The following is a 27,156-nucleotide window of genomic DNA, read 5'->3' as shown; positions in this document are numbered from 1 at the left end:
CAGTAGTGCGTCAGAGTGGTACATGGGAGAAAGCAAGCTGCTGACAGTTGCATTGCCTGAAGAGCTAGGAACTATTCAGCTTGCTTCAAAGTTATGGTTAAGGCATATTCAACAAACAACTGAAATGGATCTCTGTGCATTGTGTTCAATGGATGACTTGCTTATTTGCTTGATGTTGAAACTATGGATCACGGTATAGGCCAACATCTAGTAATGTCAAAGGTCTATTGGATTGCAGTTACCTGAGCACTTGGTACTGTGGTTATTAGAAAACTGTCAGCTCAGTCCTTCACTGGACAGAGTTTGAATCCTCTCTGCACCATAAATTGTAGCAGAAGTGTCATGATGAGGTTTGTTTGCACCGTATAAACCATTGCCTCTACATTGGGGGAGAGGTGCTGGAGGGAAATTGCAATTCATCTTTAGCATAGTAAAGGAGAAACTTTCATCTAAGCAATAAGGGGCTCCTAACACTGGGAGAAGATTACGCACAGTGATGACCACTCCAATAATTTTTCACAGCAAAACTGTTACAGTACTTACAGTTGCACTTCAGACAAGCAAGGATAAAATATTGTAAGTATCTCTAACCATTTAGGCTAAAACAGAGAGCTATTTGTTTTATCAGTATATAAATCACAGTGCAAGGGCAAAATAATGCATGAGTCAATGGATTACAGACTGTGTTATTGTTTGCTGGGTATTTTGGGCTCTTGTGCTTTTTTACAAATTACTGTACAACTCAACATGTTTTTTTCTCACTGTACATGTCTTGAACTTTATCAGTTACTGCACAGAGTTCAGAAATGTTTTCTTAGGAAAAGTTTCTTTCCACAGAATAGAAAGTGTGTTGTCACCAAAGCCTTCCCAGTCAAAATCCCAGTTGTCCGCATAGAAAAAATAAGTGTGTGTATTGGGTTTGTGTGGGAAGGTTTTGGTAGCGGGGCAGGGGGATGGTTACAGGGTGGCTTCTGTGAGAAGCTGCTAGAAGCTTCCCCCATGTCCAACAGAGCCAATCCCAGCCAGCTCTAAGACGGACCCACCGCTGGCCAAGGCCGAGCCCATCAGCCATAGTGGTAGCGCCTCTGGGAGAACAGATTTAAGAAGGAAAAAAAAGTTGCAGGGAGCACAGAAACGGCAGCTGGAGAGAGGAGTGAGAACACGTAAGACAAACAACCCTGCAGACACCAAGGTCAGTGAAGAAGGAGGGGGAGGAGGTGCTCCAGGTGCCGGAGCAGAGATGCCCCTGCAGCCCGTGGTGAAGACCATGCGGAAGACCATGGTGAGGCAGGCTGTCCCCCTGCAGTCCATGGAGGTCCATGGTGGAGCAGATACCCACCTGCAGCCTGGGGAGGACCCCGTGCCGGAGCAGGGGGATGCCCGAAGGAGGCTGTGACCCTGTGGGAAGCCCACACTGGAGCAGGCTCCTGGCAGGACATGTGGAGAGAGAGGAACCCACCCTGGAGCAGGTTTTCTGGCAGGATCTGTGACCCCACAGGGGACCCACACTGAAGCAGTCTGTGCCTGAAGGACTGCAGCCCAGGGAAGGGACCCACGCTGGAGCAGTTTGTGAAGAACTGCAGCCCATGGGAAGGACCCGCGTTAGAGAAGTTCGTGCAGAACTGTCTCCCATGGGAGGGACCCCACATTGGAGCAGGGGAAGAACGTGAGGAGTCCTGCCCCTGAGGAGGAAGGAGCAGCAAAGACAACGTGTGATAAACTGACTGTAACCCCCATTCCCCATCCCCCTGCGCTGCTGGTGGGGTAGGTAGAGAATCTGGGAGTGAAGTTGTGCCTGGTGAAGAAGGGAGGGATGTTTTGAGATTTGGTTTTATTTCTCGTTACCCTACTCTGGTTGATTGTTAATAAATTGAGTTAATTTTCCCCAAGTTGAGTCTGTTTTGCCCATGACAGTAATTGGTGAGTGATCTCTTCTGTCCTTATTTTGACCCATGAGCCCTTTGTTATATTTTCTCTCTCCTGTCTGGCTGAGGAGGGGGGAGTGATAGAACGGTGTTGGTGGGCACCTGGCGTCCAGCCAGGGTTAACCCACCACAACGTGTCTGTCTTTTGAATGAAGTTGGTGATTTCTGTTTTAAAGTTGGTGCCTTTTTCGTCATAAAGTACAGGCTTATCGTTGTGGGGGCGTGGTATGCTTTTCCCTCACTTTCTTTTTGGAAGGGGATCTTCTGTCATCTTTCTTGCACTGACCCACTGAATTTGGAGACTGTTTAAATCTTGTGCAAAAATAGGACTTTCATAAATTGCAGTTGGCTTCCTCGTCAAAACAGTCATACTAGTAACTATTGAAATTTTACATGCAGAAAGTTCTTTGTTACATTTATTGGTTGCTTTTATTTTATGGCTTATGTTCAATAACTCTTGTGCTGACTGATAACATCTCTTTTAATTGGCCCGATGTGATGCAGCTATTCTCATCAAACACTATTTGTTAAAGGAATTCCACCTACTCCTTTAAAGCTTCCTGTGAACAACTTTTCATTTGAGATCAACTACCTATTTCCCCTCTTAACACTTCAAGTGAATGGTATCTTGCCCTGATTTTCTGTACTGAAATCCTTTTCTAATAAGCTGAGTTCTGCCTTAAGATAATAAAAATAAATTAAAGTTGATGTAAGAAAGTAGTTTGAAGTTAAGAGTAGTCCTGTTCACCTGAACTGCATAAACAGATTTTGAGATACAACAGAAACTTTTTTTCTGGCCAAAAGTATGTGTAAGTATTGCAGAAGCAGGAGTTCACCTGTTTTTTTATTTGTGGTGACATACCCAAGAAGTCAATCTATGGTGGACTGAAAGAAAGGTTTAGAAATACCTGTTTTAAGTAACCCCTAATTTTTAAGGGGAGGGAGCAGGGAGTGCTCTTCAAATAATTGCTTTAGTTTCGGTATTTCATGCACTCCGTGCTCATCAGATTTTTTACTTTTTTTTATTCTTCTCAAGCATATGGGGAGAATAATTTGTGGAGCTAATGGAAGACTTAAGTCAGCAGCTATGGTGCATTACTTTGTTTTCTTTTTATTTTTTTTGTCCTATCATCTTACATAGGTGATCTGCTCACAGTAGGAGCATGTATGTCACTGATCATGTCACTGCTACAGCCAGGGTTTGCTGTGTAATCAAGTCTTTTTATTTCATTGTTGAAATAGTGACTTACTTAACAGTGAAAGATAAATCTAGGTGTGTCCAGCTCTGTTACTTGACACAATTGTAACTTGTTTTCTGCTAAGCTGTCTGGTAGTAGGTAAAGCCTTGTGATGCTCTTGAAAAATGTTAGTTGGATTTAAGACTGTACTGAGGTGGATTCGAAGGGGCAGTATGTCAGTGCAGCCACTCTGTTGTGAAGCATGTGATTGACTCTAATCCAGTTTTTCCACATGGACCACCTTCCAGGTCCCGCCATGGCCAAGCTTCCTGTGAGGGCTCTAAAGAAGAGTCTGTAAATTCCTGGGCTGGTGCCTCTTCTTCACCCAGGCATGATTGTTAAGCGGTGCTTCCACTTACCACAGGCCTTTCCTGGGAAGTCAGTAGGAGTGGTAAGGGATGCCTTTCAATTTTAAGTGTGTCAAGTCAAACCCTGGCTACGATGAAGTTAGTGGTGAACCTTTCATTGAGATCCTAAATTTATTACAGTTGTGTCTGTGAAGAAAGTCAACTGCATCTCTGCAAGAATGCATTTGCAAGGGTAATATTGGTCATTACCTGCAGGCAGCATTTATGGTGAAGTCTTGCCCCTTGTATTTCTTCATTAGAATCATAATTGTGTTTAGTTGTATCCCAAGGTGCTTACAAATTAAAGTATGAGACATTATCACTAAATACAGGACAATACAGATACCAGAGTTTGTGGTGGATTTGCTTGTTTAAACCTATTGTTTGGTTGGAGCACAAAGAACCAAGAATTGTCATGGTGGCTCCCAGTCCTGTGCCCTCTATGTTGTCAGGATATCTATGTGTTCACAGTAAGATGATCCTCATTTCTTAAGATGATTTTTTTTCAAATTTCTGTTGAAAATTGTAATTAATAAAAGGAAACTGCATCAAGAGTGATCCTACTTGCGGGAAACTCGCAACAAGCATAGACCTGTTATATCCAAACGAGTGTCTATTTTAGTGAAATAGTATATAAATTAAGAATTCCTTTAAAGAAAATATGTTGTTCTGAAAGTGCCGCTTCCAGAGATAGCTACTCAAATGTTGACAGAGATAACGGGCGATTCTAGATTATGCTTTTTATACTGAATGTATGTGGTTTCTCTTCTAGAATCCTTAGACCTGGTTCCCTTTCTTTCAGGGACAGAAAGCATTAATGTAAAAGCTTTGTTGCTTTGTTTCTACTGGTTGAGGTCATATTAAGATATTTTTGTCAGTGCTCTTTTGTAAAGACAGCTTTACGAAACTATTTGTGGCTTCTTGTCGCTTTAAATGTAACTTAATTTGTGTTTGCATCTATTCAAAGATGCTGAGGGCATTTCAAATGCTGTACTGTTCCAAAATCTCAGGCAGCCAATTTTGCAAATCACCATGGTAATGTGTGTGTGTGTGTGTGGGAGGAAGGCTAAAGTTGGAATCTGCGTTAACAGAATCTGTTAATACAGTGTATGCTCAGTGCCACTAGCACTGCTTGTTCTTTGATGTAGATATATGTTCTTTGCTTAATTAAAACCAAAGTAATATGATGCAGCCAATAATGCTTACAGTCTGATTTTTAATCAGATTTTTTTGTGTGATTCTGAAACTAATCCACTAAAATAATCAGATATATGGGTAATCATTGAGTCTTCTTTCTGTTCAGAAAATGGCATATAAGAATCTTGTAATCCAGCAAAGAAACTTCAAAACGTCTTTGTTGCCTCTCTAAGAACTTATGAGTAGGCTTAAAAGTCAGTGTTTTACAACTAGAGCTACCCACCAAGGACAGTTACTACTGATAGCTGATGTCCTGGTGATTTCTGCCAAATCATTGTGAATGTTTAAGGTTCTTGGTTTTCGGTAAGCCTGTCTGGATGCTTTGGTACATGCAGTTGTTGCCTTAGACACAGAATTAGTTCTGAAGTGTAGTCAATGCTAGTTTAAATAAAAACAATAATTAAAAAAATAAAGATTTTTAAAAGGAACTATGTTCTGTTCTGGAGTGCTAAAACTGATTCCTAATAATTACCCTTATTTAGCCAGTGCTGAAGACTGATAAACTTATCAATTCCTATGAATTTATAGAGAGTCTGGCTATTGCTTTGTGTGGGGGACAGGACAAGTTAAACCTGACGTTTCTTGGCTCTTTACTGCTGTAGTCTAAGTAAACTGAAAAAAATGGGAGACTTGGATGAAGGATGATTTATTTTCCCCGTTACTATATTGATAGTCTTAAATTTTAATGAACTGCAGTAACTTACTAGTTTAAAAATACTGGCCCACTGCTATTGAGAATTACAGAGGCATTGATACTGGTTCAAAATGCAGACCAAGTTATAATGACTTTTGTGTCAGACGGCCTGAGAGAATGGGCTTCTTCACTCTCTCATCGCATAGATAAACGATCAAAAAACCACAAAGAGGGATGTGGAGTTGAAATGCTGTTGCTGCATCAGAGTTCAGATGTGTCAGGGGAGGCTGATGAGAGCTGCCTGTACCACTGGCAGAGCGGAGTAATCGGCCTGCCACGAACACGAACACTCAGTCGGGCTGTCCGGAACTTACACAGTCAGCCGTAGGTCTGAGACGCCCGTGTGTGCATTCACATCACTTGGTGTATTTTGTTTTTACAACGCTATTCACTTGTTAGATGCAATCTGTCATAGTAATAATGCTTATTACTGTGGTATTTTTTCTTCAAAATCCCAGGCCTCCTTTTGAGAGGCTAAGTGTCGGAAGTGATGACTTTAAAAATCCTTGCCTTAGGAAAACAAGTTACAGTTTTTCATGGCTGTTTTTGCAAAGGCTGAACTCGACTATGTAGGCAGTGGAGCGGTTTGTATAGCTAGTGACTTGCTAGGTTGTTACTTGGTTTGTTGAAGGAGATGTTTAATGTCCACCAACAGGATACCTCTGTTTCTAGCTCTTTAAAAGACAAAACTTCAGGGTTGATAGGACTTTAGGCAATGATCTATTGTAGTTTGGGTGGGTTTTTTTGTTCTGTTGATTACCTCAACCTGTCTACTCCTACAGGAGTAGAAGTCTAACCTGTCTTATCCTACAGGATTTGTAGTAGCACACAGGTTGATTGTCACCTTTGTGATTTAAAGCAGACAGCTAAGGGATTATTCATACTAGACTTTGAAGCAAAAATTTAAGTAAATGACATCCTTTATCTGATAAGTCAGTTAAGTTATTCATGTCAGGTTCTCAAAGTCTATGTTGGCACATATGAAAACAGAGTACCTGCTTCTGAAAAGCATTCTATTAAATGCACTTTCCTCCCACCAAAACCCCTGATGGTATTAGCCTCTTTCAGCCGTTTCCTTATGAATAAGGAAAGCCTTTATATACAGCAAAAGAGATCACAGTTAGATTTAGGTTGTATGGCAGTAAAATAATCTGAGAAAGAAGTATTAGCACACAGATAATTCTTCCTTCTCTTTATGAAAGGCTTAGCCTCTCAAACATTGTAATACATACAGAGTTTCTCCATACAAGAAAATCCAGTGTGTCTAATTGGAATTAAATATAAGATTTCACACCTTACATAGCTGAATTTCTGCACTCCCAGCCTCTGACCCAGGTATCTTTCAGTCTTCTCCTTAGTGTGTTCTTACAGTGTTGTCCATTCATCATCCAGTTAGACACACCTGTGTCACTGATGGGCCAAAGAATTTCATTAGAACAGAGAAGAAATAGGAAAGCTTGATGCCAGCACACATATACGTGACCTGGAGGTCAGCCTTCTATGTGTCTGACTCCTAGTAGTTTCAAGAGGATTATTTGCTTTTTTTCTTGGTGAGATTTCTGGACGCCAATGGAAGTAAATGCTAACATTATAAAATTGAAGTGTCTTAATCTTGCTGTCTTCTAAGGATCTCTCAAACAATGTTAGACATGGGGAGAAGGTATTCAGAGAGAAGTTCAAGTAGGCTACGGTCACTAGTCCTTTTCTAGGCTAAGCTGGTGAATGGAGATACCTTCCTCCTTCAGATGTATCTAAGCGTAAACTCCATCTCTACGTTGTCCTCTAAAGGACTCTAATTTTGAGAGTTACATCCCTCTGGTAGGAATGGGAGAAACTAAAATGACCTTTCATGATACTTTGTGCCTCAACTTACATTTAATGTTACATACCTTATGGCTTTTTTGCTTCCAAATATGCACAGCTTTGAACTCATTGACATTTATTAACTCCATTCACATTAATTATGGTTCTACTAAATGAAATGCTAAAATATGCTCTACTGGCTATCTGTAATTTTCAGTATGTATATGACTTTGCCATCGACTGGAATGGAGGGATGATTGTAAATCTGGGTGTATACACTATATATGTCTATAGAGAGATGAAAATTACTTAGCAGGTGCAAAACTAATCCTCGGTATTTTTTCCATTTCTTTTTTTAATGGCTTGCAAAAGGGTAAGTCAGATGTTCTAATGAAGATATTGAAACCCAATATAAAGTTTAGATTATTGTTTTCTTATGGTTAAACTGGTGAAACTGACGTTCAATGTCTGAATTTTTTTTTTGTAATGAAAAGGACTGACTGTTTGCAGGCTATTTAAGTCTTCATCTGTTGTCAACTCATGGCCTCTTTAGCTTAGAAAATACTTTTCCCTAAGACACAAATGCATTTTTAAAGCTTACACTTTACATGTATAGCATCTTCAATTTCTTTATCAAATTTCAACCTGTTCTGTGTAATTAGAAAACAACTTAGAAAATGTTATGGGGCTGCACTAATGATTTTCTCTCTGAATTTCACACACTCAATAATAGCATTAATTTTCTCAAGTCTGTTAATGCTTATGACACTTTTGTAGCTGCCCCATCAAAATAGACTTCTTTGGCATTTAGGTTCTCTAAAAGAATGTGTATCTCTTAGTAGAAGCACTGTACTAATAGATAGGTTTCACCTTTCTAAGGTAATCTGTATGTCATTTATCATATTGATTTGTACTTTATCTTCATTTTCATACATAAGTTTTATACCTAACTTCTCAAAGGCTAATATGACTTTTGAAGCTGTGATGGACTAAGTAAAATAAGAAATCATCTAAGCAGATGGTGTCAGGATAATGATGAAATTGCCTGCTAATGTTGCAACATTAGCAATTTCTTCTAACTGGTTAAATCAGTATTTTAATTATTATTTAGAAATACAGAAAGTATACTGAATTGTTAGCTCTGAAAGCAAGGCTTCAGACAAGCGTAAAGCTTCAAATTCTCATGCAAATGCTAACACTTAGACAATTGCTATTTATAACTGGCATTCTTAATGAATGACTGATGTGGGCAAGTGTGCAATAAGCTGTCCAAACTTTATAGAAAGGTTACAGCTTGATTAGCAGTATGCCTTGGCAGTACCTGCAAACAATCGTTCTTTCCAATCTGCTGGCTGGTACTCTATACCAGTTCATTTAATAGCCTTTCAAGCTAGAAGTCTACCATTTATAGAAGTGGTTTTGTGAATTAAATTGTCCATTAGTGTGTGGGTTTAGTCTACAGGCTTCATTCATCTGGGACTCTAAATAGCTGAGACACAATGACTTAGAACTACTCAACAGATCTCATTTGTGACTGACTTCTTAAAACGTTATTGTACAAGGATGGCTTTCATTGTTCTGTCCTGATGCTCTTAACAGCACAGCCCTAGATTTCTAATGCTACAGTTTAGGACAGTGCAATTCATTTATTTTCTACTTAGTCTGTTTTCCTTTAAGGAGAGGGGTAGAGGAAGGCATTTGGCTTTGAAGTTGTAAATATACATATTCTTATATCTTCTGTTACCTCATTTTTATAAATATTGTTACATACTGAAATGGCTTATGCAGAATTGCAGTCTCTACATGTTTTTAGGATGTTATGTGTGCTACTAATGTGTACTTTGTGCTAACATCTCATCATGGAGAATTATCTGTTTCCTCTCAGTGAAATTTACTAATACAAATCTTGCTCCGCTTTCATTTCAGTTGCATTGCATTTGAGTGAGGAGGTCCATGTTTAACTGCAGTTAAATTAGTTGCTTCTCCTGTCTATATATCAGATGTTGTCCACAGAGCCTTTAACTAGAAGGTAGCCAACTTTCAGTGACAATTCAGTTACAAAATTGACACCTACTCTAAAAATGCATGTTTTCCTTGCTGGCTTTAAGGATTTTATTTGCTTTGTTACTGAACTTGTTAGGCAACCAGTGCAGTGTCATGTGTTATAAGCTGGTTGTTCAGCTGTTTTGTCTGAGGAACAGCTTACTGTGATATGATTATTTTACCAGGGGAGAGAAAAATCATCAGAACTCTGCTTACAGGTATTCTGGGTATAGTCTATGTGGAGCTCAAGCATTATAATATTGAAATGTTTTCCTTCTGTACCTCTGCTGCTGTGTTGATAGCCTCCTGCTTTGCTCCAGCTAGATGTCCCTCCCATCTTTGGGACCTGTAGTTCTCTAGCCCTTCACCCAGTAACTGTACATCTCTTATGTAGTCTGTCAAGCTTATTGTTCCATCAATTAAAGTTTACTTTTGTGTCCTCTTCATTATTCTGGGGTAACTGAAGATAAACAAAGACTAAAAAGCTGTTGTCTTACTCCTCAGCCAAGGGAAGGAGACTCAAATCTCATTCTTTCCACAGACTCTCCTTGTGTCACTGTCAGGGCTATGTAGTCATCAAATGTTATTTTCACAAAGGCAGTTATAGCCAATTACTAATGCTGTTCCTCTTAGTAATCCACTGTTGTGAATTTTTTTGGTTTTGACCACCCAGGTTTCTATCCTAACAAAAGAGGTGATCAAAGCTTTCTGTCTCTTGACATGTAATGCTGTCCAGACAAGTTTCCTCCTTCCCTCTTTTCCTCCTCAGCATTCTTATCTTGATTTACCATTTTTCTGCATTTATAGTCTATTTTACCTGTTCTCATCTGCCTCAGCTCTTTGTTTCTAGTCCATAAATTTTCTGACAGTCTTTTCTGCAAACTACAGGGGTAAAGATAAAAAACCCCTTAATTTTACTTTTTAAATCTGGCTCATGTCAGTCTGAGAAAAAAAAAAACCAAAAAAACCCCCAGAAGACTCGGTTCCGTAGTATGTGAGCAAGGAAGGGCTGAAATGACAAACAAGCCCCCACAGAAAGTTGGCAAGCAAGTGTCTTGCCATGTAGTGTGAAAGATAAAACACTAGGGAGCTCAAGTGTAAAGAGAGTTTTTTTGTTTTTTAAAATAAAATCTACAAAACATTGCCCTACCTTACATAAGAGATGCATAAAATTTAATTTAGTACTCCTTTTACCTTATTTTACATGAACATTTGAAGAGTGAACTGGATTGTTTGAAGTTATCAGCTTTCCTTACATCTTCTGTCTGGTTTGAAGCCTGTTTCTGATAATATGAATGCTGTCTTGACAGTTTGCCATTACAGGTGGATGCTCTCTGAATACAGGGGTGTTCTGGTTTGTTGGGTTTGGGGTTTTTTTTTTTGAGTACAGGTTTATTACCAGTAAATAATTCGCTGCTACTTCAACAGCAGATTCTAGAGCAGTGATTCTTCTTGTCGCTCAGAGCCAGCTCTTATGAATGTATTTCCTTTCTGTTATTGCCTGCAGTACTTGTAATCCATCCTTCCTTTTACTGAGAACTGCTGAACTTGTTAGCAAATGTCAGGGACAATAATTCAGTAACAAACTTGTTTGCTAAACCTCACAGATGTCATGAGACTTAACTGCTTAGTTACACGTTTTTATTGGGCACTTAGTACAAACCAGTTATTTCCTGAACTACCTGCTTGTGATCTGAAGGCTGATCAGTAAGAAGGATTATCTAACTAATCTTGCACACAGAAGTGTTGGAATATACATCTGGTTCAGCACCTTTCCACCAGACCCTGTGAATATTAAGGTTTGACCCTAGCAAAGGGAGCAGCCCAAACTAAGTAGTTACTGCTTTTGAACCCATGCTCCTTATCTACTTCCTTTAACTATGTCATACATATATACAATTTATGTGTATATATACGTATATATTTTAAACAGTGTGTAGACATATTAGGATAAGAATAAAGAGGACCCGGGAGTGCACAAGTCAGTGAAGGTTTCTTCCAACACTGCAGTGAATAAGGCAGCCTCTAATCCTTGAATTAATTCACAAACTGCAGTAGCTCAGTTGTTCTGACATCTGTGGTGCTCTGCAAAGAAGAGTTGGAGAAACGCCAGACTCCCTCTTGGTAGCTGTTTTCTTTTCTTCCTGCTAACATGAAGTTATAATGCTCTTCGTTATAAATAATTTGCATTAGGAGCTGTAATAGATAGTTACTTAACACCATTTTTCCCTCCTTCCTTGCTCTCTAGAATTGGGGATCTCTTCAGTGAATAACTTGCTACTTAAAGAAAGGACTAGAGTAACTGAAGGTGTGAAATTCAGGTAGGCAATACTGTCTGTTTACTTTTCACTTTAAATGTTGAGCTAAACATAGATGACAGATCTATGAATATTCATTGTGGCACCAAAACCATCAAAGCATGATAGGGATTTTAACCTTAAGGAGATTGGATCTGGGTTCATGGCTATTCTCATGAATTCTAAGGAGCATTTCAAGTGCTTCCCTGGTGATGAGCCCCTGATAAGAAGTCCAGCAGAATTATGAGATGCAAATGTCCTTTGAGCTCATAATAAAAACAGATTGATTAATATTCATATCTAGTTCAGACTAACTTTGACAGGAGGTCCAGGTATTTTGTGACCCTCAATTAATTTAATGAATTATTTTTGACAGCATTAAATTGTCTTGTTGCCCCAACAGACTCTGGTATTCATGGTATGTGCTACTGCACATACTTTAGATTTTCTTCCCTAATTTTCTTAAAGTATATTCTTGATGGAATTGCTAATTACTTTGTCAATTTCACATTCCTATTCCTTTGTTTAAAGTAAGGCTTCTAAATAGATCTCCAATACCTAATTTTTCAGTAAGATGACAAAACTTCTTTGGTATTCTTTCATGGGTTTAATAATTTTACTTGCAATTTAGTATCAAATGCTACTGCTTATCCTGATTTGCTCAGCTTTGAAGGACCCATCCAGCTTGACATTACTACTTTCCAATCCCATCAAGTACACCTGCTTTGGTGTGGTGTTAAATTATGTAGATGAATGACCAGTGTTTTTAATCAGCTGAATTTGCCTCCAGCAAAATTCTTGGATAGATCTATTCCTATTTGACTTTAGTAAGTAATATAATCGTAGCTCATTTATGTAGGGTTAATATCTGTGAGTTACATGGAGTACTGACTTAACAGTTAAACCCTGAAATTGCTGCTGGTTTCTTATGAGCTCAGTTCTGTACAGCAACTTTAATTTTAGAAGCTTGTAAATTCTACTTTAATATTCTCTTTTACTGTTCCATATTTTACTGTCTGAAAATCCAAATGAACTGTGGAGAAGGACTCCGTTAGGTACAGTACTTTAGGAAGTGTGCATAAAAAACTCTTACACATGCTGCTTCCTCAGAAAGAGGTGTAACTTGTGGAACACATTGCATGATTCTCCACATTGAGAGCAAAGCCTGCAAAACACTATTTCATTTCTCAGGTACTACATAATAAAGATATTTCTATTTAACCTTATTCTTTGTGCTTCTGAGCACCATTCATGAAGTACGTAATTCAAGTAGCAGAGTTGATGCTTTACCCTAAAAATACTCCGAGTATGCTGCATTTCATTTAAATACTGGTAAATGGCTAACATGACATTTTCTGTTTCCTTCTTTCTCTCTCCCTTCCCCCATGTTCTTTTGACAAGTCTGAAGTGTTGCCAGTACGACCGACGATACTGGACATGTTTGGGCTTATCCTTCATGCTGTGCACTTACTTTCTATGAACACAAGTGGGTTTTTTCAGCTCTGATTTCACTATTACTTGTAAAATCTTTCTGCCAGAGAGCCTGGGGAAGGAAGAGTCTGCACATGAATTTACCCTGGAGAAGTATGTGACAAGGAGGTGGTTTTATTAGTAGCATGTGAAACTGGAAGTGTAAGTGGCATCCCGAAGTGGGATGAGGAGCTGCAGCCTCCTCTGCTGGCCCTGCGGTTCCTCCTCTGGCCTGCTTCTTGCTGCTATGCCTCAGGAGTATCCCCAGATATTTATATATCCACACTGTGAAAAAAATACTTCATTGCAGAATGAGAATGTGGTCTGGGCATGGGGAATCTCTGTCCTTGAGACTCTGTCAGGAGTGGGGAGAGAAGAAGGAAATGGTAATCCAATCAGGTAATTTTAAAATAAATAGAAAACCTACCAACTGAATAAAACCCCACAACCAAAAAACCCATGCTGTGGAGGTGGATGGAAGAGAGGGAAAAGAAGGCAGGCAGTTGGGTAGCAGATGTAGGGGTGATAAGGGCAGGTGAAAGATGGTGGTGCCTGTCTGAAGGAGGTGACTTAGACGAAAACAGGAGGAATATTGCAACTGGAGGAGAATAAGGGCTGTACTGCAAGCAGCAGGAGGGGGGCATGGGCATGGATAAGAGCTGATGCAGGAAGACCAAGTGGGGAGGAGACAGGACTTCTCCTGGAGCACTGGTGCCTGTCAGTGGTGATGCCCCCTGGAGCAGGGGGACACAGGGAGCAAAGAGAACTCCACAGTGCAAAAATCTGTGCATTTCATTCATGTGCCAGAAACAATTGAAGTGCAATGGGTGTTCCCAACCTGTTGGCTGCCCTTTCTGTACATGCTCCAGGAGCGTCTGCAGGAAGCTTCAATCACAGGTCAGGAAGTGCAGCCTTCCTGACTTGCCTCGCTGGCAGCTATGAAATTGGTGAGTGTAAAATCTCCATAAACATCTTACAGTATGTCCTATTCCAGCCTGAAAAAACCCCATTCTTGAAGTCTTAATATCTTTCTTCTTTTATCTTCAGTGTTTTGAGGTTCAAACTGGCAGTTTATAAGACAGTGATGCAGGACAGTGCACCAGGGCCATTCCCTGCCACCTCTTTATCTAAAACCCTGCAACTTTTCCCTCCCCTGTCCCCCTACAATTGTGTGGCTGGACCTGCATCTTCATTCACATAGCCAGTGTTTCTTGTCGCATGACTTTGACCATGTGGTGGGTGGATGTCCCTCCAGTCATGTGAAGGAGAAGGCATTAAGGCTTGTGGCTCTGCATCATAGTTAGTATATTCCTCATCTGGTCTCATGATACTCTGAAACATACACTTTCCAACTGCCTAGAGCAAACCCAGAACAATCTGAAAAAAAGACAAAAATGTGGTTTCCTTAACTTTTCTATTCTAGTATTGCTACTTATCACTTAATTCACTAAAGGTCTAGAATACTGGGGTGGGGGAAAAGGGGGAGGGGGAAATCTTCCTTTTGGAGGTAGTATCAAAATGGTAGGGAATTTTAGATAAATCCTTTTACACCAGTAAACAACTTGAGTTTGTCAAGGAAATGCTTCCTCCTTTCACATCTAGCACTAAAAGCTTCTGCAACACTTCTGCAATACACTCTTGCAGCCGGAAGTCAGCCTAAAATATTAGCAGACTACTCAGAAAAGCCTGCATAGCTTCAAAATCTGAAATATGTCTTTTTTGTTACCTTGCTTTTGTAGTGTATGGTTTTAAAATTTGGTTCATGGGCTGTCTTTTCTGAATAAGATTTTAATGGATTTTAGTTTCCTGTGTAAGGAAGTGTTTAGACTTCATCCACCACACTTTGATCAATTCTGTATCACTCTAATTTTCAATTTAATAATTGATTCATGAAGTTGGAGCAATAGCAAAAAGAGAAGTTTTAGTTCACTTATTTAATTGAAATTTAAATGGCCTGTTCACTTTAGGGCAAAGGAAAAAAATTCACAGAAGATGTTGGATTTTAACATTTTGTTTAGTGAAGGACTTTTGTTCTTCAGTTTAGCTTAACTTCTACCTGCAACTCCCGAGTTCTGATCATTGCATTAATCCTGTAGAATAACTCAAGTAATACCAGTGCAAAACTGTGCTCCTCGGTTACTGCATTTGAGATGCCCATTTACACAAATACATTTCATTCCTGCTGTCTCTTGCACCCTCTGTGTTTGTATCTGATTGTCCTCCACTTCCTTCATTGTTAAACTTGGGCCAAATCACTGGGGTGCAGCAGGATTGTGTGACTGATTCAGCTTCTTACATTGGTCTTCAAAAACAGTTTTGTGTTTTTCCTGAAACATTTTGTTTGCATTTTGAAGTAGAACACAGCTGATCCAATTGAATGATATCAATGCAGAAGTCCACAGCTTAACTTTAGCTGTCACTTTTCACAGTACAGTGGAACATGAGGAACAAAGTCGCTGAGGCTTTGTGCCAATGGAAACGGTAAACCAGAGGGAAGCTAGGAATCAAAGACTGTCAATAAGAATATTGCTGTCATGGAAGCCAACTTTCATTACACCTGTCTGTATGAAGAGAATAGTAAGCAAAACGTAGGATAGGAAAGTGTGTCAGGAATATTGGTTGGTGTTTAAATTGGACACTTAAACTTGTTTGCCCTCCTTTGTGGATAAGCCATCCTGCAGCATAATGGGGAAGTAAAGCATGAGGCCTGCAAAGAAATGCTAGGAATTACACCTGTGTGATGTTTAGTTACTGTAGTTTGAAATATTGAATATATACCCTGAGAGATCTTTCATTTTTGAGGTTTTATATTTAGACTTCTAACTAGCTATAGAATGTACTTTATAATGATATTTAAAGTATCTCTAACAGATTTGGAGGTTCTGTTCTTTAAGTTTGGGGGCTTTTTCTTTCTGGAAGTAGAGTCATATGCTGTCATCTTTTCCTCAAATTGGCTAAGCTTATGTACAGTGTGAAATATGGCATCCTGAAAAACCTATACATGCTTCCTGCCCTCTTAAACACACTCTGTACTTTGCAATCATATTTTTGTTTTTATTTGTAAATTTATGCAGTAAAAGAATCTGCCATTTTGTAATTAAGGCACAAAGCCTAAGAAGCCTAAGAGTGTAATTCTGGCTTTTACTACCATGAATAATCACGTCTCCACAGAAAATGCCCTAAGCCCACATGGTGCGTAACGCTCAGGACAGAGTGCTATCTGCAGTGAGAATGCCAAGGACGAATGTCCTGGAACAACTTGAATGCTGACATCCTATTTCCTGGGATAGCCCAGGCTGAGTGTTAAGAGTCCTTGTCATGAATTGTTTAGTGCTTACTGTCTGTCTTCTGTACATTAGATCCATAGTTACCCTCCGATGTGCAATGCCTATCCATTCAGAAAAGCTACCAGACAGTGTGCGTGTGTAACAGAGTCAAATTAGATTGCTATAGGTATCAAATAATTAAGGAATCCTATTCTACAGCATGAAATTACTTGAGATACTTAAAATCTAGTAAGTTAGGTAGCTCAGAGGCAGAGAAGAGCTCATATGAAGTCTAAGAATCTGATGTTTACAGCAGTCTGGATGCAGAAGTGAACACAAGTGGAGGAGATCTGTTTCCTTTACTATATCTAAATCTTGTTTTTGCATTCCAGGTAGAACTTCTAACCATGGCAACTGTCCATTTTCTTCAAAAGAAGGAAAAGGATAATATTCTTTCCTATATTAATGATCTAATATCAAGATGGAAAGAAGTAGTAATGAACAGATTTTTGCTAATGGCCCAATTTAACTTTCAGGTTAATCTTTGCCACAGAAAATACTCTTCCACTCTGATGTCTTCTTTTGGACCAACAGTTGCTACAGCACACTGAAGGCCATAGGATGGATTATTTTCTAGCTTTGTTTTTTAACTTTCTTTTCAGCTTACTGGGTACTGTCCTAATAGGAGAAGTACTTTAAGCTATGTCCCTTGAAGGAGGGATGTGTTCCAGTAAGCACTTATTCAGGACTTTGGCACATAGATTCAAAATACTGTCTTAAATCTTACTAACATTCAGCTTTGGAAACACAGATTTCACAGACATCTTGCTTCCTTTCTGTAGTTTCACAGACACCTAGTCTGCATGTTTACTCATGTCCAGAATTGTTGCAGTTTCGTTGAGCCATTTGGATGCTACCCTGTGTCCAGGAAAGACTGATCTAGTTTCTTGGAATATGCTTCATTCAAATCATATCGGACTTCTCACAAGACACCATTCTGTGATGTCATTTTCTTTTTCAAATATAATGAGCAAAGTAATTTCTTGCTGTTCCTGCCTCCTTAAGGATGAGCTAATAGCTGCAGCATTTTTCAAGAATCCAATTTCTTCTTTTGACTGAGGCAATTCAGAAGAAGCACATCTTGTCTTGCTGTCTTTCTCTGTATTGAAATGTATATCAGTCTTCAATCCTTCTAATCTTTCTTCACTCCCAGTTATTAATCCTGCCAGGAATGTTATCTGTTACTGAGTAAATTGGGGAGGAAGGGTAAGCAGGCCAATATTTCCATTATTCCTGTTGCATCATAGATCCATGCCTCTCTCTGGCTGGATTATGCATGACCGACCATTCTTTTGAGGCTGGTTTCTTAGACTTGATTCCAAGTATTTGTCAACAGTTATTCTATCAGTCATGTTGGGTCAACCAGCCTGAAGTATGAATCAAGTTCAGAGGCTGAACTGCATTTGCACATCCTGAGTATGTTGACTCATTAGTGCAGGAGTTTGAAGAACTGGAAGACTGGCCTCAAGCGGTAACTTCCTTAAATCCCATTGACCGGCAAAAGAGGAAAGCTGCTTTTGAATTGACTCAAAAATAGTGGTGGGGGAGTTGCAGTGGCTTCATTGGGGTTTTTGTTTGCTTTTTAATTAATGTGAGTGAACTAAAAAATGAGGATGGTAATGACAGCCTAGCCCCCTTTTTTAAAGCAGTCTTTTCCAGTTAGTACCAGTATTGTTGGGGAGGATGCTTTTACTGTGGTGATGTGGAAATGTGAAATACCCTCTCTTAAAGAGGAATGCATGGGTAATAGTTACTTGCTATACATGTATATGAAAAGATGTTAATTTCCTTATGCAGAAGAGGGAGTGGACACGTGGAGAAGCACTGTAATTAATTACTGGGGGGCAGGTGTGCCAGAGGAATTGTTTGAATTGTAAAATAGCAAGCCAAATCTAGTCGAGTAGAACCTGCTTCTCAAAAATCTGGCAGGCTTTGAGTGGAAACTGCTGGGTACTAGGCACTTCAGAAAATCTAACTACCTAACTTTCCATGTGTGTTTTGAGATGCTTCTAACATAAGGCTCCTAACTTGAGATGCCACAAGAGACTGGGGTACTACTATATTGAATATTTTCTGCCTTTCAATGGACTGGACTGTGACTTAACAAGTAAATGTGAAGCCACACTGTGACATCAATCCTTGTAGTCCCAGCTGATTTTAAAGTGCAGACCCCCAGACTAGTTTGTACACAGATGTTATCACTTGATTTATCTGTTGTAGGGAAAACATACTTATGGAAGATGGCTGAAATTACTCATTGTTAACAGAGTTGCCATAGAAGAAAAATATGTTTTACTGTCAAAATTTCATTATTTACCTTCAGATAAGCCACTCTAGAAAATTATTTTGTCAACAAGTGCTTTCCCATAAATACACTGGTTCCTTTGTTTCTGTACCCTCTTTCTTCTGCTCTCCATCTACCTCTTCAATATCTCCTGCACTATCTTTGCCTCTGGGTATTTAGGTATATTTCAGGAAAGCTTCTTAACGTAGTGGGTTATCTGTTGTGGTATCATTACAGGTGCTTTGTATCATTACAAGTGCTTTTGCTTCCCCTTTTTTCAATTTTTTTATTTGTTTAAAAACAAATCTCCTACCCCATTCTTTTATACTGTATGTAAGCTTCAGGGCTGTTTCATGATGTTTCATAGGTGCTTTTGCTCTGCTCTGCCTTGCTTCTCCTCTCCCTCTCTCCTTCCCCCAGTATAACACTATAACCTTTCCAGTTACCTTTCTGTCTCTTCCTGTTCCTTTCAGCCGCTTGTATCTCAAAATAGCTGTAGTGGTCATTACCATTGTGGTGATGCTGTTAGATTGACCCAGAATTTGAAGGCTGCTAGATAATGTTACATTATGTAGTCCTTTGTGGGGTGGCATGGGAGAAAACTGTAACTACTTCTGTTTTAAAAGCAGTGGAAAAAGTTCCTAGCTCTGCAAAAACTGACTGTAGTGCCATTTAAGGACAAGAGTTTGGTATGTGTTTCTAAGGTAGTAGTGGAGGCTCTTGGATGCTCTTTGTTAACTTAATATATTGCATTGCTGTGGCTAGTAACAGCATCAAATAGTAATAGGCATCAAATTCCCAAATGTAAAGCTTTGTTGCAGAAAAGTCTGACTTTGTTATATGTCCTGTAACAAAATGTACTGTAACAAAACATACTGTAACAAAAGTATGTGCTTGTTCCAGTCTCTAGAGATTGATATACTTTCATTTCCATATATGTTTAACAAAGTCACGTAGCATTTACTTACCGGAAGCCTCTACAGTAGAGAAGCACTGCAACTATTACTAATTTGGTATTTCAAACTGAGCTCGTGTGGAAGTGGTTTTTTGTTTGTTTCACTGCTTTTTTGCAGATAGCTGAGAATCCTCTAGAAGGAAGATACATTCACATATATCCAGAAATAATAGCTTGTTTTGCAGGAACAGATTATGTTCTGGGGACATGTTCAGTAACACATTTATTAATAACAAGCACTTATGAAAAGAAGAAACATCCATCACTTCACAAATTAAGAGCAGTAACTTCTCAGAAAATCTTCTGGAAGGCATTTCACTACTTCATTGTCCTGTTACTACTATTTGTACATTTTAGAAAGTTCATTTTTGAGATATTGTTGTTTCAGTATTACAGTAAAATAGGATATTCATCAACAAGTGGAAGAAAGTATTTTAGACTATTTTTTTTCAGAACTTCTGCAAAAATCCCAAACACTTTGTCTTTCCCCATCAAAGTACCAGTACAGAATTAATGAATGAAAGCTGATGACCAGTATGCACAGACTGTTATTACTGATGTTAACAGTGCTGTCTAAATTTGCAACTGTCTCTGATACTAGTATATTATAAAGGAAGTGAAATCAGCATTTGTTTTGAAGTGTTAGTCTCAAGTTGAGGGTGATAGCTTTGTGCACATCTCATTGAAGCAATTGGAATGCTTGAGATAGATATCTATATAAAAATATAATATACACACATACTAGTTAATTTCAAATGTTAAAAAATGGATGTACTAGTGACATAAAAAGAAGATTCACTGTCTTTTGACAAATATCAACATTATTCTCTACTTTGCATGTTCAAGAACTGCAGTTATTTCAGCACCACTGTGTGTTACTCTACCACTCCTCTGACTCTTACCCATCGTTATTCTTCAAGTTACTTCTGGCTTGTGAGCTGCTTAATGTGAAATACACGCGTTGTTTTATTTTATTTTTTTTCTTGGGCTCTAGCAAATGTATATCTTTAACACAAAATTGAAGTTCTTCCTACCAATTGTTCTACCATCCTAATTACAGAGCTATACAACAGGAGACGGAGAAAGGTATGAGATCAGGCTAGGTAAAAGAGTGAGTGGAATCAAGTATTAAAATACATAGTATTACAAGTAAGCATGGTACATGTACCTATTTTTGATCTTATTGTATTCCTACTTTAAATATTTATGGAATATTCACAAGGAAGAAAGCCCACAATTGTAGCTTAAGGCATCACAAATTCTGGATTAGAACTACAACTAACTTTCTGTTGCACTAAAAGTATTTGAATCTTGGCCCTCAAATAATACCAATTGTATTCTTCAGGATCTCTTTATTTAAACTCCTGACCATCTCTTCCCCTTCCATGCCCTCCCCCAGGTTATTAAATGCTTTACACAGAACTGAGACAGTTAACTGTAAGTGTGCTGATTTTTTCAAAATGTGGACTTTTAAAGAAATTCCCTTGCAGAAATTAGGCTTGTTCATCTCTGCCTTCCTTTGTGCCCATTCAGAAATAATCACATGGGGCTCAAAGACCTCAGCAGAAGTACCAAGAGGTAACATGCCAGGGTAGGTCGAACTTGTTTCTCAAAAGGTTACCGCAAAATAGACTAGACTGTCTGCATATGTCCTGTGTCAATACAGCACTAAAATATCATATTTCTGTCTATGGTCCTTCCAGTGTTAGATCACAGGTATCAGCTCATGGGGCAGGTAGCAGCCTTTTAGTTTCAGACTGTCATCATCTGCTGACTCCAAGAGTGCAGCAAGTGCATATCCTTGCCAGGACACTCTGGTAGTGTTATGGGAAGCAAATGCTGCAATTCTCTGTTGCCTTCTGTGGAGACTCGGGCTCCTCAGGGATGGCACAAATCCCAGATGTTTCCTCCACTGTTGCTAAAGAGATAGACCTTCAGGTACAGGACTGCTGATCTGGTAATGGAAAAACTAGCCAGAACTTTAGTTAAGGCCTAGAAAAACTGTGATTTCCTTTCCACCTCTTGCTGTGTAATAGTCTGACACCCTATGTGAGAATGCTTTTGTACCCTATGTACACTATGCATATGCTTATTAATGTAAAACTAATGATCACTTCAGGTTGCTTTCTGTGAAATCTCGGTTTCTGTTGTAAACTATTTATTTGCACATATGCTCAAAAAACATGTTTTGTGAGTTGCTACGTATTGGTACTCAGGGTTCTCACGGAGAGTTACTTTCTTTCTCTTCTCTATTCATTTTCTGCTGTTTAGAAATGAATTTTTTGCCCTGAGGAAGAGGAGTCCAAAGTGAAAACCAATTATTTTTGCCTGTTTTCTTGCCTCTGACACTAGAAATGCTAAACAACTTCTTTATAGGAAATTGTTGACAATATACTGGCATTTACAAGTGAGATGGTACCAAAACTAGTCCAAGAAACAATTAGTTTTTAATTATTTTGAAATTTTTTTTTTTTAATTTATTTATTTAGCTATATTTTCTGAGTGGAACCACTGCCCCTATCCCTCTCCACGAGTGGCACGACTGTGTAAACGTGTTCATAGAATGAATCCAGCTGTTAATGCCAATGAAGACTTAAATTAAGCCCTGGTAAGGCAGTTCAGCGTGAATGCACAGCGCTTCAGACCACAGTGTGCTGTGCCGATTTGGTCGTTGTGTCCTCTTCTGGTTTGTGCCTTCAATCTGTATGTCCCAGAAGAGGCCAGGACTTTTAAACACAACTCCTTCTGGAAGATTAGAAATATTGGGAGACTGTTCTTACTGTTTTTTTGGTTTTGTTTCGTTTTCTTTAAAAAAAAAAAAAAAAACCAAACCAAAACCAAACCCCATCTCACTAGTTCTTAAGTCGAACTGCAGTGTGAATGTCCATCAAGCCGCGAGTAAAGATGACTGGATCATAAATGAGCAGCTTCTGACAGACCCTTCCCTGGAGGGGAGCACCTGGGGGTCGGCAGGCGGCTTAGCCGGGGCACCCGTGCCTTCTGCAGCTCTTCATATGTAAATGGCACGACGGCGGGGAGGGGGGGCGGGCTGCCTGCCTGCTTTCTGGGGGGGGGAGAAAGGGAAATGCTCTATTCTGGCGGTGCTGTGCCAGCTCGCCGGAGCAGATAATGAAACCCTTTGTGCCCCCCTCCAACGACTTGCGCTTCGACGGGAACGGGCCGTGCAGCTGCAACCCTAGCAACAAGGGCCTGGGGGAAAGAATGAGGGCAGCTTCCCAAAGGAGGATGGCCGCAGTTGGAGATGAGCAAATTATACTGGTAGCATAGTATTTAGAAGAACCTGTGTGCCTGTTGTTCTTCGTAGGGTTTGTTTTTGGTTTTTTTTCTGGTTTTGATTTTAATCCTTAGACTGGAATCTGTCTATGTGGTTTTTTAATACGTAGGTAACTGAATGACTTAAGGCTTGCCAGTGTCGTTGCTTGTTACTTTTAACTCTGCCTTGGTTTGGGCTTTAGGAATTTCTTGTATTGAACATAACGCTGTAAGTTTATTCTCATAACAAGTGGTAAAAATTCGTGGGTTTTTTGGGTTTTGTTTTTTGTTTTTTTTTGTGATTTTTAGAGTCTTAACTTGATAGGGTATTTCCTGGAGAATTTACAGTGCTGTTAGTTAAAGAGCATGAAGGAATTTGATTCGAGCTGATTTCCGTAGTATAGATGCACATGTATTTTTGTGGTTTGAGATGAAGCAGTGGTTTGAGAAACTAATTTATTGTAAAAAATGTATATATATGTGTATATATATTCACAGGACTATTTGCGAGATTTGATTGGTGCTGCTTAAATGGCTATGTTTATTGTGACAGATGTTTTCAAGAGAAATTAATGTTAAATATTTCATTTGTAAGATGCGACAATCCAATCTATTTGCATGGGAAGTCCTGTGAATGAATTGGGGTAACACTACTGATGTGAATACAATAGGCTTCATTAATTACCCAGCTATGGATAGTGATTCACCAGCCACAGTTCTGGCTGCACGTCTGGGAGAGAGGCGTTTGTTTGAGGAGAAGACTGAATAGTGAATACCTTAAACCAAATGATCTGTGGCTGAGTGGCAGACAAAGAGGGCTTTGGAGAAGTGACTGATTATCCTGCGTGAAAGGATCGCAGCCATGTTGGCTGGCCTTCATGCTGCACCTTGTATGTGAGCCATTGCCCCTTCATTTGGGGAGAAAAGGGGGAAGTCAAATCCACTTAGGAAGCAAGTGCACCTTGCCGGTGCAGGCGCTATTACTGCATCATGCTTATTTAGTTACTCTAACGAAGAATGGTGATGTGGAAAGTTTGGTTATTTTAGTTCTGTTTTCCAGTATTTTGACAAATGCAGCAGCCATTTTCTGGCAAGATAGGTAGAGATCTTTGTTTGTTTTCTCTTCCACTTTCTTACCTCCTATACACAATCTCTAACATCTGTGCTACAAGCTGATAGTAAGTCAGAGCCCAGAGCAAATGAAGCAGCAGATGTGAGGATTCCTGGATGTTCTCTGATCAGGCCAATGTACTGACCTGGGGCAACGCCAAGCTGGGAGCATGTTCCCTTCCACTGACTCCGCTACACAGACAATGATGTCCTGCAGAGGAGCAGGGTGGAAAGCTAGAACAATGTGATCTTAAACTGTTCAAGCAAGATTTACTGGAGCGTGATAGTAGATGGGATGAGTTACTAATTTCTTGGCTTTCCTGTTTTTTCTTTTCCTCTTGTCTCACTTGTTCTGTATTCAGCCTGAGCAATGAAAGAGGACTGAAGGTGAAAGCTAGCAAGACCATGTTCCCTTGCTAGGTGTATTTGTTGACTTGCTTTAAAGTGCAAAGGGAAAGGTCTGGCACCTATAAAATATTTGGAGACACCTTGAGCCTTAAATTATAGAATTCTCTGCATTTTTGTGAGGGGTAGGGAGAATGAAAGAAATGTTTTGGGCTGCGATAGGATTTGAGGCTGTACTTAAATGCTAGATTTAACAACTGTATATGGGGTTCTTTGCAGAAGTTAGTAGTGAAAGCAAAGTTACAAATTTAAAGAGATTTGACACCCCCTTTAACAACGCTTTCCTTTATTTGAGAAAGATCAACCATAATGGAAAAATATGTTAAAGAGCAACTGTAACTTTTATCTAAAGGCATACTTCTTACATCTTAATCTTAATTTGCAGACAAAAATTGTTATCCCAGGCAAAGGAATTGGTGTGTAGTTTTGGTTATTTTGTTTCCAAATATACACATGATATCTTTGTCAGCAGATTCAAGGAAAATGTCCCTCACTGCACCTACACACAGAAAAGAGAAAACGAACAGTTGTGTGGCATTGGAGGAGATGTGATCTCATTCAAAATAAGGCAACTGTGTATGGTAAACTCAATTGTCACCTTACAACTGTTTGACAGTTTGGGCAAAGTAATTGCTACTTGCTTTTCATTTGAGTTGATTTACTTAAGTCTACACGCAGACTTGATTGTACCCTCCAGCAAAACCCTAGTGACTCATCTCCAGACCTTTCACTGGAAAGGATTACACAAATGAAGTACTATGATGTTATTAAATAATTTACAAAAAAAAACCAAAACACCACCCCCAAACCAAAAAAACTACCAAACAAACAAAATCAAACAGAACTAAGAGAAATGTGAAGGCAGAAGAGACCTTTCTCTTTTTTCCCTTGAACAGAGAGGATTCCACTGAATTTTACTGCTTAAATTTTCAGTGATAATGGAGTTTGCCAGCAGTTCCGTACTGTTCAGAAAGAATGCTCACCACAAAGTTTGCAAAGGTCATTATGAAGATATTTACCAATTGTATATACTTCAAAGCTATTACGATCTTTTCTTTAAAAGTGGCTGCAAAACTCCTTAGGAGTTCAAGGTAACTGGGGAAAGGAGCAGAAGTCTCCATAGGACTAAAGAAAATAGTGGATCTTCTCTCAAAATAAAAAAATCTGCCATTTTAGCTCTTTTGTAAAAGGCAGTGTGCTAGTTTGGGTTATTTTTATCTTTCCAAAACTTGTCTGTTTAATTCGTGTTTCTTGGTCATTTGCCACAGCAGTTCTTGAGAGAAAATGAAGCTGTTGTGCTATTTAGTGCTTTGTATCTCCAAATTGCGGTGACAAACATAGTCTCATTTAAAGGGAAGCATGTACCAGTGTCCATAGGCTTTCCTGACCCTGGCAGTAACAGAAAAGGTAGTGGATTTGTATGTTAGGAAATTTTAATGGTCTGTTATGTTTCTCCATAACAACACCTGGAGCCAGGATGGTCCTTCTGAATAGCTAATATATATTTACTTTGTGGTCTAGGGAACTAAGTATTCGCCAAGAGGAATAACTCTGATTAACTCAGTTTACCTGTCAAGAGTAGAATAAGACAACAGACGACGGAGAACAGAGTAGGTGGTGTTGGCAAAGCATTTTTTTTCAATCTTAAACTTGGAAGCATGTGATGTTAAATCTATCACGCGCTAAGCCTTGTAATTGACTTCACTGTCTGTGGCTTGTTCTGCAGTCTTCATCAGCATAGTTTAGAAAAGAGGTCTTGGAGAAGCCTGAGAGTCCTTCCGGATATGAAGAGCTGCAACGGTTGCTGCTGCCATTTTCCTTACAGCTTTGTCAAATGTGTTACAAAAAGACTGTCTGTTGCGTTGGCTGTCTGGAAAACTTCTGTAGTTGATCTTGAGTAAAGAAACTTGTATTTCCCTGTTTCAAGTGGGCAAATGGGTTTGATTGATGTGAGAAACGGTTGGGTCTTCATGCTTATAGAGGTTCTTACTCTGTGGCAGCAGCATTCTCTTCATAGCGAGGAGGCACAAGTACGGTACTTCATATTTGTTATTCAGGACCTTTCAAGTTTATCAGCAGAAGTATTGTATGTCTAGTGATTGTTTTGGCATGAGAAATAGCATGGTCAAAACACTCTTTATTTTTCAGGCTTCCATTAGGGTTTTCGTTTATGTCAGAAGGTTGGAAAGAAGAGGGCAGTATTTTGTGTGTGTGTTTTTGTTTCCCTTCCTTACCTGTTTGCAAGCAGGTAACTAACTAAAATAATGCAAGAGAGATTGCTTGGAGACAGTATGCCTCTGATCCATACCACAATTGCTGATACTATTTTCAAATGTGTTTTCTTGTAAATAATCTCATTTCTTCCCTTTCCCTTTCCTGCCTCTCAAGTAAGTTTTCCAGAGCTATAACTTTGTACTGAAAGTGTTCATTCAGTGTGGATAAGAAAATACTGTCATGTAATGTGACAGCGGAATTGAAGTGCCCCCAATGGGAAAAGGAATGTAACTTCATTGCTGTGCTGTCTAACAGTGAAAAGATTTTATTTCACAGGGCTAACATCTGCTCTAAGTAGATACTATGTTGACTGTTACAAAATGCAACATTTAGTGAATCTTTTTTCCTAACCATATGTGTGCATGGATGAGAGAAGTATAGATACACTTGAGGAAGGGATGAGAAAGCAAGAAGTAGGTGGGGCAATGTCTGAAGGCCATGCCAGGCTAGTGTGGAGACCTGGAGAACACAGGGCAGGAGCAGGAAGCACGGCCTCCTCTTTCAACAAAACTTCG

The 27,156-nt window shown here is 39.3% G+C and overlaps 1 protein-coding gene across 6 annotated transcripts in view; it reads left to right on the top strand.

Moving 5' to 3' along the window:
- CDC42SE2 (CDC42 small effector 2) overlaps positions 1-27,156 on the top strand; it is an 86,100-nt gene that overhangs the window by 5,313 nt on the left and 53,631 nt on the right. For 3 of the 6 annotated variants that reach the window (XM_075021197.1, XM_075021200.1, XM_075021201.1), the window contains exon 3: positions 11,496-11,568. The exons of the other annotated variants lie outside the window; for them this stretch is intronic. The gene's annotated coding sequence lies outside the window, so the exon portion shown is untranslated. The remainder of the gene's footprint in view (positions 1-11,495; positions 11,569-27,156) is intronic. 6 annotated transcript variants of the gene reach the window in all.

Source organism: Buteo buteo, chromosome Z (assembly GCF_964188355.1).
Source record: "Buteo buteo chromosome Z, bButBut1.hap1.1, whole genome shotgun sequence".
In the NCBI taxonomy this organism is placed as follows: domain Eukaryota; kingdom Metazoa; phylum Chordata; class Aves; order Accipitriformes; family Accipitridae; genus Buteo; species Buteo buteo.
This window is presented reverse-complemented; position numbering and strand designations above follow the sequence as displayed.